Below are 18,007 nucleotides of genomic sequence, written 5' to 3' on the forward strand. Positions count from 1 at the left end.
TACATTTGGTCACCTCACTATTTTCTCGCTACACACACAACACCTCATCACTCCACATCAAACACACATCTTTGCTGCTGACCCAAAATCCTATAGTCCAGGACACAACTGCCCCATGTTGCATAGGATCAAAGTCAGCCTTCGGGAGAGCTCTCCACCGCCGATATTTTAGCCCAAATCTCCACCGCCAACGTCTCGCTGGTCGACATCCTGGAGACAAGACAAGGTGTTCACCTGGGTTTTTACCATTGATTCGGACCTTGAGAAGATGTTCACTACCACCGCCACGACGGCCCTGCAAGACGCTGGCATCACCCACATGCGACCACGACACTACCTGTTGGATAGGAGAGTGTTTGCCAGGAATGGTTTACATGGATCACTTACCAAGGCGACGACATCCTCGCCATCATCAACGATCAGAACCCGACGTTGACAGCGGTAGCTGTAAAAAACCACCTCCAATGCCGAGTGCACAGGGATCACCATACTACCTACCCAAGTGACTATAGAACACTTCACGGAACTCCGGCAGTGCTTCAAGTGCTTCCAGTATTCCCACTACACCAGGAAGTGCACCTAGCGTGTGCAGAGATGCAGCCTCTGTGCCCAGAACCACCACTATACAGACTGAACATCCTCCCACCGACGCTTCCTGCTCTGTAATGACCAACACTGCAGTCTCCTCTGGCAGGAGGAAATCCAAAAGATGAAAACCCCTTCCTCCACCACCATACCTCGGCCAGCAAATCCACTGCCGTCTGAATTCCAAGTCTTACCCGGAAACACACACGTGGGACTCCCTTACCATTGCCTGTCCCCTGGGGATGCCACACCCAGCTGACTGCACCACCTCTGACCACACCACCACAGGTCCAGCCTCCATCAAGATCACCCTTTTATTCGTCCTTCACCTCGCCGGCAAAATAGCGGGCAACATTACTCGCTACATCCACGTTATCAGCAGGCTGCTCGTCATGAATGGACTTCCAACAGCTGCTATACCCGATGACCTTCCAGCTTCTACAACGGCTACCGAACCCTCCGTCCTGGGTATTTCTGAGTCAGCCCCCAGGGAGCCCTCACCATCTCACAGTGACTCCACAGTTTTCGAGCTTGTCCCACTGATAGGAACGGCAGCAACACCCAGGACAACTGACCAGGATGACGAAGCCGGCTCCGAAAACTCATCTGACTCGACCGACTCCAAAGACGTACCCAAGGAAGCCGACCACCATGAGTACCGACACCCATGTTTCAATAAATGTCACTGGCTCTCCTTCCCCCTCATGCAGCCGCCCGGGCACCATCTCTTCTTCTAGATCCTGCACTGGCACCAACAAGACTGAAATGTTCCCATGCTGTCTCCTCTGGGTATATCCATCGTAGCCGCCGGATATACTTTCCAAGGGGGACAGCCAGCATACCTCCATAATTCACAACTACCACCGAGTTTCGTGTCGCTTAGAATACAAGTGCAGGAAAGCAGGACTGATCCTTCACATGGTCGTCCCTTAAGAACGTCTTGACAACCTCTGCTACTATGGTACCATTAAGGAAATTCGACCAGATTACCAACTTCGGGGAACTGGGATAAGTAAACCAAACCTTTTAACACACTGTCATCTCCCCCTACACTGGCCTACTGTAGTCAGGGGCCAGATTCACGAAGCAGTTACGCTAGCACTTACGAACGTGTATATCTTTCCTCAGTCTTTGACGGCTTTGGTTACATTTATTAAACAGTTTACAAGCATGAAAGTAAGTAAGTAATTATCAAAAGAAGGCACCAAACCGGGAAGGCTATGTAGCACCATCAAATGCGCAAAATAATCAGAGGGCGCTAAATATCACCAAGGATGCCAATACGAGAACAAAAACGCATAAGGCAAACGATATCAAAAGTATCCGAGTCACCAAGAATTCTATTGAGGGACAGGTGATCGTGATAGGCGGTCGGAAAGCAAGACACACGCTCGTCCTGGAAGTCAGAACATTCAAGAAGGACATGCACGACCGTAAGAGGGACAATGCAACTAGGACAATAAGGAGCAGGGCGGCGCTCCATCAAGTGACCATGGGTTAAGCGAGTATGGCCAATACGCAACCTCACCAGAGCTGTTTCCCACCGTCGGTTATGGTGGAAGGACGGCCACAAGGAAACAACATTTAAGAGTACGTAGTTTGTTACCAGTAACAGACAACCAAGAAGCCTGCCAACGGGTAAGGACAGAGGAATGGATAACCGGGTAAAAGTCGGAATACGGAATGCCTTTACGAGAGATGAGACAAGAGCGGACAGCTTCCTTGGCGGCAGCATCCGCACGCTCATTTAAAGACACACCAATATGGCTGGGAACCCAACAAAACTCAACCGACTTAAACTTACTGTGAACAAGAAACAGCCAATGCTGGATCTCGACAACTACTGGATGAACCGGATTAAAGGACCCGAGAGCTATGACTGACAACGAGAAAGCAGGAGACGAAGAGCATAGAGAATAGCATAAAGCTCCGCTGTAAAGATGCTAGTCTCCGGAGGTAAGCGACACATATAAGTGCAATCAGGAAAAACAACAGAGTTGCCAACACCCTCCGCAGACTTTGATCCATCCGTGAAGACAGAAACGGAGCGGGAGTGAGAAGAAAAGTGCTCAAGGAAAAGGCATTTTAGAACCGTAGGAGGGGTAAAAGCTTTAGTGATACGGATCAAGGATGTACAAAACCGCGGAAGAGGGACTCTCCACGGGGGCAAAGAAGGAACACGAGGAGAAACATTAGAAATACGAACGGAAAGAGTCCTGTAGGCGAGATAACTGGACAGAAAGAGGGAGGTGGTGAAGAGGAATAGGAACCGCAGGAGGGGTAAAAGTTAAAGCACGACAGAGGCGAGAGGAAGGATGTTGTAAGGACCGCGCAAGATAGCGAAGACAGTAGCGATCACGGCGGTCTTGGAGAGACAGGAAGCCAGTGTCAACATACAAGCTAAGGACGGGAGTCGAACGAAAGGCACCGGAACTGAGGCGCAACCCAGTATGGTGCAAAGCATCAAGACGGTGAAGAGTAGAAGGAGAAGCAGACGAGTAGGCAGGGCAACCATAATCGAGCTTAGACAGGACGAGAGAGGAATGTAAGGCAAGGAGAGTGCGCCTATCTGCCCCCCAAGAAGTATGGGACAAGACCCGAAGGAGGGTAAGGGCCTTAGAGCACTCAACACGGAGGTAAGAGATATGGGGAGACCAAGACAAACGAGTGTCAAGGAATAACCCCAAAAGCTTCGCGGAATCTTTGTACTCAAGGGGATGACCATAAAGTGACAGAGGGACGAAGAACGACCCGTTTCCGCGTAAAAGTCATGGCACAAGTCTTAGAAGTAGAGAACTTGAAGCCATGATCGGTGGCCCAAGATGACACGGCATCAATTGCAAGTTGAAGCCGGCGCTGAAGGAGAGGCGAATCATCACCCTGACAGCAAAAGGTAAGATCATCGACAGAGAGCGGAGAAGACACCTGAAGGAAGAGAGGAAAGAAGACCATTGAGGGCAACCAGAAAAAGAGTTGTGCTCAGAACACTACCCTGGGGCACACCTTCGTATTGCTGAAAAGAGGCAGAGAGAGCGGTACCAAGGCACACCCGAAAGGAACGACGAGAGAGGAAGCTGCGGAGAAAGAGAGGGAGATGACCACGAAGGCCAAAAGAATGAAGTTGAGATAGAATATGATACCGCCAAGTGGTGTCGTAAGCCTTTTCCAGGTCAAAAAGGACGGCAACAACGGAGGTCTCCGCAGCAAAAGTAGTACGAATATAGACCTCCAAGTTCACCAGGACATCTGTCGTGCTGTGGCACTAGCGGAAACCAAACTGAGAAGGGGAGAGGAGGTGATGGTGTTCCAGGAACCACATCAGACGAACGTTAACCATACGTTCAAAGAGTTTGCAGACAACTTGTGAGGGCAATAGGGCGAAAGTCCTTAGGGGAAGTACCCAGAGACCCCGGTTTGCGAACAGGGAGGACAACGGCATCGAGCCAGTCCTCGGACTGACGACGATTCCCAGATCCGATTATACAGACTCAGTAAATACCGAGACGTGCACGGAGGGAGATGGCGAAGCATCTCATAATGAATACCATCGGGGCCCGCCGCTGTAGAACCGCAGAGGGCCAGGGCAGAACGAAGTTCAGAGAGAGAGAAGGGATCATTATAGGGAAGCTGAAGACGAGTGCAGAAATCTAAAGGACGAGACTCAAGGACAGGTTTACGAAGAAAGAATGATTGGGGAAGATGAAGACCAGAACAGAAGAAAAGTGGGAACCCAGCACAGAAGCGACCTGCAATGGGTCCGGTACAAGAGTATCATGGAGGTGAAGGACCGGGGAAACATCGGGAACGAACTTACCCACTATCTTGTGGATACGCTTCCAGATCTGGGGCAGAGGAGTTTCGGACGTAATTGTCGAGACACAAGATTCCCAACATTCACGTTTAGCCGTACGGATGGCCCTATGGGCCACCACACTCGCTTTCCGAAAGAAAAGAAAAGAATCGGTCGTCTGCCTACGGCGGTGCCTCTTCCAGGCTGCACGCTTACAGCGGACAGCCCGAGCACAGTCCGCATTCCACCAGGGAACGCACTTCCGTGGACCCCGAGAAGAAGAGCGAGGAATAGAGCGGAGGGCAGCGTTGAAGACAGTGTCATGAAAGAGGAGGAGAGTGCGAGAGAGAGGCAGAAGGGAGAGGTCAGAGAGAGCAGCACTGAGGGTAAATAGGGTCCAGTCCGCCTTAGCAAACTGCCACCTAGGGAAAGAGAGGGAAGGGCGAAAAGAGAAAAAGGAAATAAGGATGGGGAAATGATCACTTCCATGGAGGTCATCAAGAACCAGCCAAGTGAAATCTAAGTAAAGAGAAGAGCAGAGAGAAAGATCAAGACAAGAAAGGGTGCGAGTCCGAGAGTCCAAATGAGTGGGCTCACCAGAATTCAGAAGAGACAGGGAAGAAGAGAGGAGAAACGGCTCAAGAAGGCGACCCCGGGTATTCGTCAGAACGTCACCCCAAAGAGAATGACGACAATTGAAGTCACCCAGCACGAGCACAGGCTCCGGCAAGGAGTCTAGGAGGTGTTTCAAATCGGGAAGAGAAAGCAGGACACTCGGGGGGAGATAAATGGAACAAACTGTGTACCATTTCCCCACAAAGATACGAGCAGCAGAACAATGGAGAGGCGAAGGAAAAAGTAGAGGAACAAAGAGAACATCAGCACGAATCAAGAGAGCAGAAGAATTAGAAGCCCCAGCAACGGCTGGGGGGGGGGGGAGAGAAAGGAATAGCCACGAAAACGACCAGGACGAGCACCAAGCATCGGCTCCTGGAGACAGACACAAAGGGGCGAAAACCGCGAAATCAGAAGTTGGAGTTCGAGGAAATTGGCGTAATAACCTCGAACGTTCCATTGAAGAAGAGACATCGACGAGAAGAGAAAGGACAAAAACAGAGAACAAGGAAGAAACAAAGGCGAAAGAGCAACAGAGCACGTTAAAGAATATCAGGGTCGGGATCAGGGTCAGCAAAATCAGGGTTAGGGGGCATGGGTAAACTGAGCAAAGATGGAGGGAAGGAGGCGGGAGAACAGACCAGAGGTGGGCGGGCGGGGTCCGAAGGAGGAGGAGGAGGAGACAATGGAGGGGAGCAGTCAAGGACAGCAGCAGGAAGAGGGGGGGGTAGAAAGAGGGGAGTGCACCTCAGCAAGGGCAGCAACCGAGAGGGAAGCGGGGGCTAAAGAAACCTCCATAGCAGGAACAGGGGGCTCAACCACCGAAATGGGAGGGGAAGGAGCGAGAGAGGCAGAAGTAGGGGCCGAGGAAGAAAGCGAAACCTTCTTACCCGTCGGGGAGGAGGAAGGAGAGGAGCCAGGCTTACGCTTCTGACTTAAAGAGACAGGCGTCCCAGCAACCACTTACTGGGCAACGGATTCTAGCGTCTCAATAGGAGAAGCTGAACGAGAGCACACATGACGGCCGTTCGGAGAGCGATGGACATCAGCCCGCACCGACAGGCGGCGGGGAGAGTCAAGAGATGGAGGGGAAGGAGGAACGGAGGGAGACGAGGAAGAAGACACACGAGACAAGACAGACCGGGTAGAAAGAAGGGGAACCCCAGACAGAGGACCAGGAGGTGGATCCTTCGGGAGAGAACCCAAAGGAACAGAGGAGGGGGCAGTGGGCGCATCAGGGTCCAAGGCCCGAAAACGGTTGTGAGTCTGAGGAAGGTGGGAAGGACGAGGAGAGGAAGAGCGCAACACGCGAGCATAAGAGAGATTAGCATAAGGCGGGAGCCGGCGAAACTGGCGTCTCGCCTCAGGAAAAGATAAACGCTCCCGGTGCTTCAAGTTGAGGACAGCTGCCCCAAGCTTCTAATGGACACACGCACAGGAGAAGGTAGGATGGGCCTCACCGCAGTTGAGGCAACGAGCCTGGGGAGAAGTGCACTCCGACTTAGAGTGACCTTCGCCACCACACAAAGGACAGATAGACACAGTCCCGGAGCAGCGGAGGGCACCATGCCCAAACCTCCAGCACTTGTTACAGAGCCAAGGAGAAAGAATGTACTCCTGGACAGAGCACCAGATCTCCAGTATCAGCAATTGGTACAGATAATGGCTAAAAGAGCCTCCACTTATAGGCTCACCATAGCCCGTGCTACTAGGAACTTTTGTTCCGAGTAGCTGAATGTAAAAATAACAACCATTTGGTCTAACGGGCTATTCATGCCCGTGCCACTTCTTGGGTGGCACCTTCATCAATCAATCCATTTGGTCACCATAGGTTCTACCGTCCATGAGTCTTCAACTACACATCTGACCATTTTCCACTATCCAACATTTACGCAAGCGACGCTTTGTTATTTAGCGCAGTGCAGCTAGATCAGTAAATCATCGACAGAGTTCGAGTGCATCACTTTACTACTGGTAAAATGTGGAGATTATACTGCATTTCTGTAGTGATGGCAACTGCAGTTATGAAGGCTTACATCTATGGAAAACATGAGCCTCGGGGTCCTGAAGAAAGTGTTAACTGGAATTCGTTTATGCCCATAGAAACCTTCTAGGAAAGAGCACAAACTAAATCCCAGTTTGCCTTTACAACTTCAAAATCTATTTCTGGAACATTTGAAAGCGAAGAATTTCTGCCCGCGCTGTCCAACTTGCTAGATGTACCACCAGAGGTCGTGAAGGATGCCGACCCCATCCAGATACTCAACATGCTTAAAGCAAAACGATCGTCAGACAAACAAATTAACTCATGACATTACTTGACATACCATCATAGAGGAAGGCGACTCTCCTGATGCTCATCTTCGTCGTGGCAAAATATTTGACAGCCAGACACAAGCGTTCAATCAATGACATCACTCTTAATATCCCAGACTTAATTGATGGAGAATTGGGATATATATTGAAGTTCAAGGAGGTTGTGCCCCGGACTGAAACTCAAACACTAACAAATAATGTTCGTCAGTTTTATGACAATAACGAACACCTTACATGTGAAATGTCGATGCAGTTGGTGTCACATCTAGATGCTATGGGCGTTCGAGGCCGTTCACTCAGATCGCTCCAGATAATTACTTTAATTCATGTCTAAATATATTAAAAACCCTGATAAAGTTAAAATCCCAGATATTCCAAGTTGTAATTTTATTGTTTAATATAAACAATGAAATATAAACTATTTATATAATATAATTATGAAATAAAACAATCGATGACCATTCTCAATCGACTTGAGAATGATCCAGGACGGACCGAAACGTCGTCGTCCCTTCACCTTCTAGTGTCTGGTCTGGTCAACAAATAAAACAAGTTTTAACAACTTGACTCGTATACCAAATATAGCATGTAATTCCATATCATGCAGAGAACCCATGTATTCTTGCCTCTTAAACCATTTTACAACAAATGTGTTTTGGGTAAATAATGTATGAAGTCACTTCTTAAACTTAAGCTTTCCCTATGGCTGGGTGTCTTATTTGATATTTACAATGAGAAGGACATAATGAAACACACAAGCTGAAGCAGTCTTTGATCAACACATCGAGTCTTGGCAGTTTGCTTATAATGAACTTAATAATAAGCAAGAAACACTAACACACACTTGAAACACTTCCGCAGTCACCTGCCTGTTATATCAGCCCGTCCTCTAGAGTTGCCACGAGTTGCGTGGTGACCGCCGGCCGGGTCGGACGTTCCTGAGGTCTCTCCGCACTGGCTAGTGTTTACGTTGGGTGATCGCTTGTTTGCCCTGCTGGTGGTGGTTTGCCACTGACGGGGTGACGTTTGCTTCGCCATGGGGACGTTTTGCCCTCCATTGCAGAGGACGCTGTCAGCTGGTCTGGCGTTTACGGTGCCGGTGGACCATCCATTGGTTGGCGTCACCCTAGTAGACGTGCTGCATGTGCAGCTGTCTGACCTGGTGGGCATCCAGCTGCTTCAGGGCCACCGTACTGTGGTCAAGTTCCGCCTCCAGGCCGCCTTTCAGGCGTTTCTCGAGCGGTGTGAGGGGCGTGTTTACCCTCTCCCTGCTTCAGCTGGCTCAGTTAAGGTAGTGAATCTTGGTGTCACCTTGACATCTGTGACGGTGCATGGTGCCCCCTTCGAATTTCAGGACGACTTTTTAACCTCCTGTTTCGAACGGTTTGGGACAGTGTTGAGTGTTCGTTGGAACAAGGTCGTTGCCGGGCACTGTGTTGGTATGCTTGACGGCTCCCGCACCCTGACGATGTCGCTGAAGGGTAGTGTACCGTCGTCGATGTCCGTGTTGGGATACACGCTCCGCTGCCAGTACCGGGGTCAACCTCGCACCTGTTATCGGTGTGGTCACGAGGGTCATCTGGCTGCTGCGTGCGACGTGGGAGCGACTGGTCGTGTGCATGTTCTTCGTGCGGAGGATTTTCCGCCCCTGTTGCGTTCGGGCGGTGTAGGTGCTGTGCCTGAGGCGCCTGCCTGCCTGTCTGTCTGCTGCTCCGCCTGTTGAGGAGAGCTCTCCGGCCTGTGCGACACGTCTTGTGCCAGCTGTGGCCCCTGGGGTTGTTCCGCCGGTGTGTGAGGGTATCGGGCTGTCGCCTGAGCTGTGTGTAGTTAAAGGTGTCCTGGTGGAGGTTCATGTTCCGCCCCCGCCTGTGGATGTGTTACCGGCTCCCGGGGACGCGGGTTCTGCCGTTTTGGAGGGGGTGCTTCGTGGTGAGGTGCCTGCCGTGCCTGAGTGTGTTGCCTCCTGTAGTTCTGCTCTTCCCATTCCTTTGCAGAAGCGCGCGCGTCGGTGTTCTGAGGCTGTTTCCGTGGATGATGTAAACAGTGTGGGTGATATGGCCTCTGTGGACTCTTTGGACGGTGCGGGTGTGGCCTGTGTGGATATGACGGTGGAGGCTGTGCCTGCGGCGGGACCTGCTGGGCGTGGTGTGGTGCGGCCTGTCTCGAAGCGTTCGCGGCGGGCTCTGAGTGTCTCCCCCCCTTCGTGGTGTGCCTTGGGAGGAGGTGGGGGAGTATGGTGCTCAGCTGGCGTCCCCCGCCGAGAATGATGGTGCTGTGAGGGGCTCCGACGTTGCTCCCTGTGCCCCCCCTCCATTCGTCTCCTGCTGTTGGGTCCCCGCAGTGGGGGGTTGTCCCTGATGGTCGGGACCTCGTCGTGAAGTTGCGGAAAGATGTGCGCCAGGGAGCCTCGGGTCCTGTGCCCTGTGGTGGGGTCGCTGCCGCGCCTGCAGTTCCCCCTCCTTCCTTGCCCCGGTCTGGGGGTTGCCTAGTCCCGTCTGCTGGGGTCGTGCCCTGTTAGGGTCCGGAGTTGGGCCCTTATCGGGATGCCCGGGTGCTTCCGATCCCGTGGTGCTCGTCAACCATCTGGGTGTCGTCAAAGAAGGAGTTTGTTTATAGGGTGCCGGATAGGATGTCTCAGCCGAGGGTACAGCCTGATGGCCGGCTGCCCGCCGACCTGTGGGTGGTTTGGGAAGCGTACCGCTTGCGCTTTCCGTACCGTAAGTTTCCGGAGAAATATTAGTTCCCGTCTTGCGCGCACCGCTACGCCGTGCCTGGATACGCTGCCACCGTGACCATGACGCCCCACCCCCCCAGTGCGGGGAGTCTCCCTCTGACGTTTGCCTCTGTTTTCGTCGCCACTCCTCTCTCTACGGCCCATCACGTCTACCGCTTTTGACTTTCTTCTCTTTACCATCAAGGCATCTCCTTCCATCTGTCCTGGTGCAGTCATCGGGAGGGTTACCCCTTCATGCAAACTGCACCTATTCTCAAGAAGAAGAGTTGCCACGACGGACAAATAAATTGCCGTTTGGAATTTTGACGTTAAAATGGGATACATTATTGGAGAGAACACGTTGGATTGCTAACCAACATTGCCCTGAATTTTAACACTAATCCACAACCTAATTCACAAACTATAATTTTTATTTTTTTCTAGGTCGAAAATGATCTAATTTGGTTCTATTATTTCGTGATTATTATTATTAACTTCTTCCATTATTCTTCTATCTAGCATCAGAACAGGATAGAGTAGCCTAAATTACTCTATCCCTGCGAGATGTACTTTGTCTCAAACATACTTTAACTTGAACACATTAATCATGCCACCCCTAACTTTCTGCCTTTGTAAATAGTGTAAATTAGGCTTTAACAATCTTTCTTCACATAGAAGGTTCTAAATTCTTGGTGTTATTGTCATTCTATGTGTTACCACCCTTGAGACTAAATAAGGTTCTTCTCCCCGCAGTGTTAAGAAATAATATTAAATCGGCCTTGCCAATATATGTCTAGGGGTTATAGATACATCACTGCATAAAATGGAGAACAATTTAATTATGCTAAGGGGGACAAACATAACAATTAAATGATATAAATAGCCAGAAATATTCTTCATCATGCAATATCATAGAATAAAACTAATCATTGAGACATTTGCACTATCACCAGCACATGGATTAATCAATGTAATCTACACAATCATCTAACCAGAAATTTAACATTCATATGGGCTAAAATAACAGTGACCAATGACTTAACAACATGTCTCCTCTCGATCCTAGCCGCCAGCTTCTGCCCCACGCTTCTGCCGCCAGCCAAGCGTCTACCAAAATATCAACTAAACATCCACATAAACATTGTGGAAATTCTACTAACAAAATGTAGTACTAATATTCAAAACATTATTAATCTTAAGAGTAGTAAACACTGGTACAACACTCAATATAATATAATGGCAACCAATAATGGGAATTAAACAAGGTTAAACTATAAACACTCGCTTGACAACAATGTTCCCACACTGGCCGTATCCAAATATGGTCAACCGTCCACACGGTGAAACCACATGAGAAATCTAACCCCAAAAGCCTCATACAGTATAATACAACTCAGGCACACTACAGCATGCTATAATATGACATACAAAAATCTCATATCATACAACTGGATGCTATATTAATTATAGAATAAGACAAAGTAATATAAGAATCAAGAGTAATGGCAGAATCCTAGTAAGATTCGTAACTATGCATGACGCGTTCTATAGTATGGCAACCAAAACAACTTCATAATATAAATGAGACCTAACGAGTTAGATACAGCTGAAAAAAAACACAAGGTGTTTTATTGCTAACGCTTCTAGAAATATTCCCAGTGTCCTATTTGCCTTATTTCGAACAGTTATGCAGAGATATTTTGGCCGACAGGTCTTGCTAGTTATGACCAAGATTCCTTTCGCAATCTCATCACCTTCCCTCTGATATCCTGTGACTATCATCATTAGTCACAGTTATGAGGCATAGTCATATGCCTCTTATAACCTTACTTTTGCCAGCATTAAACTGTACCTGCCTGTCTTTTCATAATTTCCCAACCCTATCTACATCACCTTGAAGTGATATTAATACATGCTTGAAAATATACATGATAGTGTTACTTCATGTCTATATATGTAGTTTATTACATTTACGGCTCATATATAAATTATCGGGTGTTGAATACTGTTTAGTTCAAGGGTAATTCCCCCATGGGAAATTGTTTACTTCGGGAGGGGGGGGGGGGGGGGGGGTGGGGGGATTTAGTTTTAGAGTTTGCCAACTTGGCAAAATCAAGTCGAAAATACAAACTTGCTTCCAGCACCACAGCCGACAGTCCGATAACATTTTCACTCCTGTGCTCGTCACTGAGCAATGACATTTAAAGTTTAAACCATTGGTTTTCAACCTTTTATAATCAAAATGTCAAAATCACCCCCCCCCCACTCCTGTTAAATAGAGCAAAGAAAAATTGCACTCACTAATATCATACAACCCAATTAAAATTTTTGCCCCCATGTGGGTCATATGCCCCATGTTGAGAAACTTTTTTAAACCCATTAAAATACATAGTTGATAAAAATAACTTGACACACTGTCCATCACATGAATAAGCGAGTTTGTATATATTGGTGATTGTGTGTTTAAGAATGAAGGTAACTGAAGAGGCCTATTGGCCCATAAGAGTGTAATACACAACAATACCAGCTAAAATGTGCGATCACTGTTGGTCGAAACCTTACTGCTTTCAACCGGCCATCGAACCCCAGATACTTTTGCACTTTTTCCACAAAACTTGGTGGCACTGCAACCAAGGCAAGCCCTCACTCTCTTAGCCCCCACCACCAGACTTACCCCCTTACCCGTTGTACTTACTGGCTACAGAATCGGCTGACTGCACGTTCATCGGAATACTACCAGTGTAGCATCATAATTCCTTACTGACAGGACGTCCCTTAATTTGGTCGACTGATAGATTGGTCCAGTTCACTTTTGGGTATCAGAGTACTAAGTCCACCTCGCTGTTTGCACAAAAATTATTTATATTATAAATTTAACAATACAGTCCGACTTGTTCTTTTATTTTAGATACAGAATTCGAAGCCTATCATGAGTGTCAGATAAACATAAGAAGCGTTGTACGCTCTTTATTATGAATTCACGTCCATTATCATCAATGGAGAAGAAAGACCTCAATGTATTATTTGTATCAAAGCTTTGCCAAATGATTCTATGAAGCCAACAAAGTTGAAGCAACATTTGCAGAATGTTCATCAACACAAGAACGAGGACAAAAGATTTTTTGAACATTATGGGAATGCTCTCAAAAAATTAAACCTAATTCAACAAGGGAGTTCCAAGAAAAAAGATGAAAGATAATTGAAGCTTCCTATGTTGTATGACTAAGAGATAGCAAAGCAGAACACACATCTGGGGAGACTTTGATCAAACTGTGCATTCTTAAAATGGTTCAAGTACGTTTATTGAAACAACAAAATACATCTCAAAGGGATAAAGAAGCTTAGGCTATTTCTACCCTCTACTTCAAGTCCCTCAAGTGGCACTCAAATACACAAATCAAAGTTCAAGAATCACATTCTACATTGCAGGTTAACACTGTAAACACAGCATACACGTTACACTCATGGGGGCAAAGTGTTTGTAACTCCAAAGTATTCTCTATCACACCATTATCACACATCTAAACAATTTGATGTGGTACACTACTTATTTCCATATTTGTATAGTTATCATTAAGTTGACACTAATACATATGATCTAAGGTGTGGGTGTGCGGCATACCAAATAATTTACACTATTTATTTCACTGAACACCGTAAAGCCAAAAACATTTGTATCCTACTCAATCTCCTGTGAATTGAATCCGTCCAAATAGACTTTCCTCTACCGTAAGTGAAGGAAGAATTCGTATTTATTATTGTTAAATGCTTAAGTGTGTTACTGCTGTCCACAATAGCGGTTCTCAACTTTTTATTCATCCTTTTGGATCATTATGATTCTTGTCTATTTTTTTCTAAGTTTCCTGACATACAAAATCAAGATTTTTTCCGAAGTTCTCTTTGCTGTCACAACTGCCTTATTCAACAATATTCCCACATGTGAACGGAGCCATTTAAATCTTTTATTATGCCCATTTTTTCTAATGTCTTGACATTCTCTACACTTACAATACTCTGGTTTACTGCTCGTCTGATATTTAAAGACCAACGCTCCTCTACTATCTATAAAAATAAACTAATTTTACTACATTTGACTTCTTCCTGCAATCCTGCTAATTCAGCTTTGAGTTCAGCCTGCATTGAAGAGTCAGTCAGTTAAGCAGTGTTCAATAACAGTATATACAGTGCCGATGTGTACTCCCTAATAAAGACTGTATCCTGCCTTTCCACATTTCTAGCTGCTGTTGCTGCTGTTTTAGATTTAGCTACTCAGATTGAAATGTCCATGTAGCACAGGCTACATGGCGGAAGAAGCCATTCTTTATGTGATGAGGGGGGACAGTCCTGACGTTCAATGGCACAACCTACAGACAAGTATAAGACACTGCCACCGGAGCCTCTAGCAGTGTAGTGATAGCGGAAATCTTCGTCCACCAAGTTTTCGAAGTCCAAAGGATGAATTGCCCAAACAACCCTCCGATCTACTTCCGGAACATAGACTATCTTTGGAGTGATATTTGTTCCCCCTCCCCCACCCCCCCCAGGTCTGACTTTTTCCATGCATGGGCAAACGCGGTTCATCCAAACCTGCGTTTTACGATCGAGAGGAATGCAGAGATCAATTTCCTTGACACGACAGTTAATTGATCCGGTCAGTAGGCTCCTCTGCACTAGAGCCTACTATAAACCAACCAACCTACATACCAACCTTAGATACGATTAATGCCACACAAGGCCCCTTCAAGAACTCTCTCCCTTTCTCCCAAATTAAAACGTATTTACTCATTCCTCCCTTTCTCCCTAGGTCTACACCTAAAAAGATTCAATAGCAACGATGAACACTACATATAAAGCTCCAGGGCCTCTGGGAGAAGTTCCAATACAGAAGGTACTCAGAAGTAGTCCTCCAGTGAGCCGATAGGAACCTACGAGACCGCACAAAAACAACAACTTCGACCAACACGACATGCGAACCCCAAGCTCGTGGCATCCTTTCTGCAACTTTCTACACGGGCCTAGAGGAACCGCTCAGAGCAGCACTCCGCGACGTGTGGACCTGGCTACATAACACGTACGGCAACCACCCGTCGTGGGACAGGTTCCCACAAGAACCCCTGATGCTGGCCTGGAGATGAGGCAAGTCCCTAAATGACTGCCTGGTCACGGGAGACATCTCCCATCACGCAGGGTGCAGTTGCACCTCCACAGATCTCCAGTATCAGCTCTTGATACTGGTAATGGCTCAAAAGGGCCACCACTTACGGGCTATTCATGCCCGTGCCACCTTTCGGGTCGCTTAATCTTCTTCATTCAATCAGACTGCCTGGTCTCGGCAGCATTACATTAACCAGACGGCTAGTACAGTAGAGTACAAGCCTAACGAGTGTTCCAGGAAGATCTAATGAGAGGCAGAGGAGAGGGCCAATCTTTACCTCAGACCTTTGAGGGTCAAACAGGTGTAACAAACTAGGTTGTAGAAATTATTTTAAGAGATCTGTCATACGCATTACATTGGTACCACGGGGTCCTACAATGTGGAGTGAGGGCATTTTTACCCAAGAAGTCTTGAAAAGGGTCATCCCAAGTGATTAGAGCAGGAGTGCTTAAGTAGGTTTGCCAGTTCTCCTTAGATTTAAAGTATCACATGAGTAATTCATACATTAAAGTAACTAATTAATAACCCTGTTGTCAAGCAAGTAGATTAATTTAACGTGTTATGAGTAAAGAATCAAATACCCTTCTTTCACCCGAGAGCAGATGACTGATTTATTTGGCAACACCGGCTAGGTCATGTCGCCATGTGACTGGCCGCACCTCCATTCTTCCCCATGTTACTTCAGTAATATACAGAAATTAAAGTTTTCATTTAATATTGTATTCAACAATACTGAGATTGTGGAAATAACCAATCTGTTTAAGCATATAGGTAAAATGAAGTTTAAAGACTTGGTTATCATCAGAGACGGTGACATCGGTACAGTAGGGGGACTGGGTCGCCAAGCAGAGCCCTGACCGACCCCTAGGTCACGGTCACGCGGCTTTTGTGACCACACTCTTTCAGATTGTGGATTCACCTTAATTAAATAGTTTAGTCAATATTGTAATTGGAGATAGTTTTCCAAGATGTCTAATTTAATTACCACCAGTTGTTAATAATTCAACCTCCTGGTTTGGCCAGGATATGAGATTAATTTGTTCAAGTTAAACCCTGCTTGGTAAATTGATAAACCTCGCGGAGGGATACTACCTACCCTCAGTCTTAGCTAGAAAGAGCTAGGAGTAGTTAGTGTGGCGTGGAGCAAGCTTGGGTGAACACCTATAAACCCCAAGAAGACCAGAACACCATCAGTTGCTGCCTTAGATTTTACGGTTAAGTGCTAAGAGTTTTGGTACAGTTGAATATGCACTTTCTTTGTCTCTGGTACTTTCAGATTAGGGAGTGTTACTTTTTAGGGAGTGATTTTTATTAGTTACTTTACAGCTGGGCTACAGGCCTTAATTGTAGTTCATCTGCCAACTTTTTAGTGACATGTTCTCTGGGATCCTTTGTCAAACATCCCACGGGTATGGACCTTGGCCCTCTTATTCTGGATGGTAATTTGGGCAGTAGGCAAAGTCGTATTACCTTTTGACTTTACCGATTTGACACTAATTTTCTCTCGCACCTTGCAAAACTGTACTGTGGTGGGAATGCTATTTTCCACCTTGGGTCTTGAATACGTTAATTTCGTATGTTTGCACAGTGCTGCATGGTGCCTACCTCTTCTACACCTGTTGCAGGTGTTGAATTGGGTATCACAATAGTCTATGTTGTGTGACTTGAGACACCTTGAACATCTCCTTAATTCCTGGAGTCGCTTAATACGAGTGTCTCTGGTTGGATAATTAGCACAACAGTATGTTGAATATTTCTTTTTGCAGAACATACATGTCCCCCAGCCTACTGCACGTTTGGAAGTTACCGGTTTGGGTGAACTAGTAACAGTAGGCTTGGAGGATTCTGCTGCATTGTCAGATTTTCTCCAACTAGATGTGAGAGTACTTGGCTGATGTTTATTTGGGGTAGTTGTTTTAGCCTATAATAGACTTATTTTCTATTTCTGAAGGCTCGCAAGAGGCTTTAACTTCCTCATTTGCTCGTAGTTTGTTTATGATGGAATGCAAACCTTCAGTGATGTCCTGTACTGTCAGGATGGTGTTATGTTCTTGTGTGTATAATTCATCTAGTATATCGCTGGACAATTTTCGTTGAAGGACTACTTTGGTCATCCATTCACTAGTAGTTATATCAACCTTAAGACTGAATGTTCTTAGTAGTGACTCAAACTCCATGCTGAAGGATTGTAATGAGTCAGCAGTCTGATCAGGTTGAGGCAAGTTCAGCAATTGTAGTACTAGAAGTATGACAGTTTTCTCATTGCCAGCATTATCCCTAGGAAGCTGGACTGAGAAATTAGTGCTGTCGCTATTTTCATTTACATTTTCTACTTGTGGTTGAGCTTCACCATTAATGTCAGTTTGGAGGCAAGTTAACTTAGTGGCCTCAGGTATTGGGTTTTCAGAATCTACAGAGACTGTGGAAAAATTGTCTGAGAACTGTCTAATTTCTGGTGGTAAAATATTGGGTAACGCTTTATCCTTTATTTAAAGGATCTAATCTGGCTTGCCATTTATTCTTAAAAAGATCCAGATCATCCATAACATTATCTACTTTATTTGATGTACTTCCTATTTGTTCTGATTCAATAATCTTGTGTAAATGTTCCAACCTGGCTCGAGTTCCTTCTTCATATTGTGCTAGGTCAGACATAATGTCGTCTATTTCTGTTTCTGATAAATTGGTGTTGGCAAGTTCAGCCACATATGTTGCTATTTGGCATTTGATTTGCTCAAATTTACCTGCAGCTGCTTGATAATAGCTTTCCAGGTCAGCATAATCAACTGGAGATTGTTGTGACAAATCTTCACATATCTTGATCTGTCTTGTT

This window comes from Procambarus clarkii, chromosome 2 (genome assembly GCF_040958095.1).
Source record: "Procambarus clarkii isolate CNS0578487 chromosome 2, FALCON_Pclarkii_2.0, whole genome shotgun sequence".
Taxonomy (NCBI): Eukaryota; Metazoa; Arthropoda; class Malacostraca; order Decapoda; family Cambaridae; genus Procambarus; species Procambarus clarkii.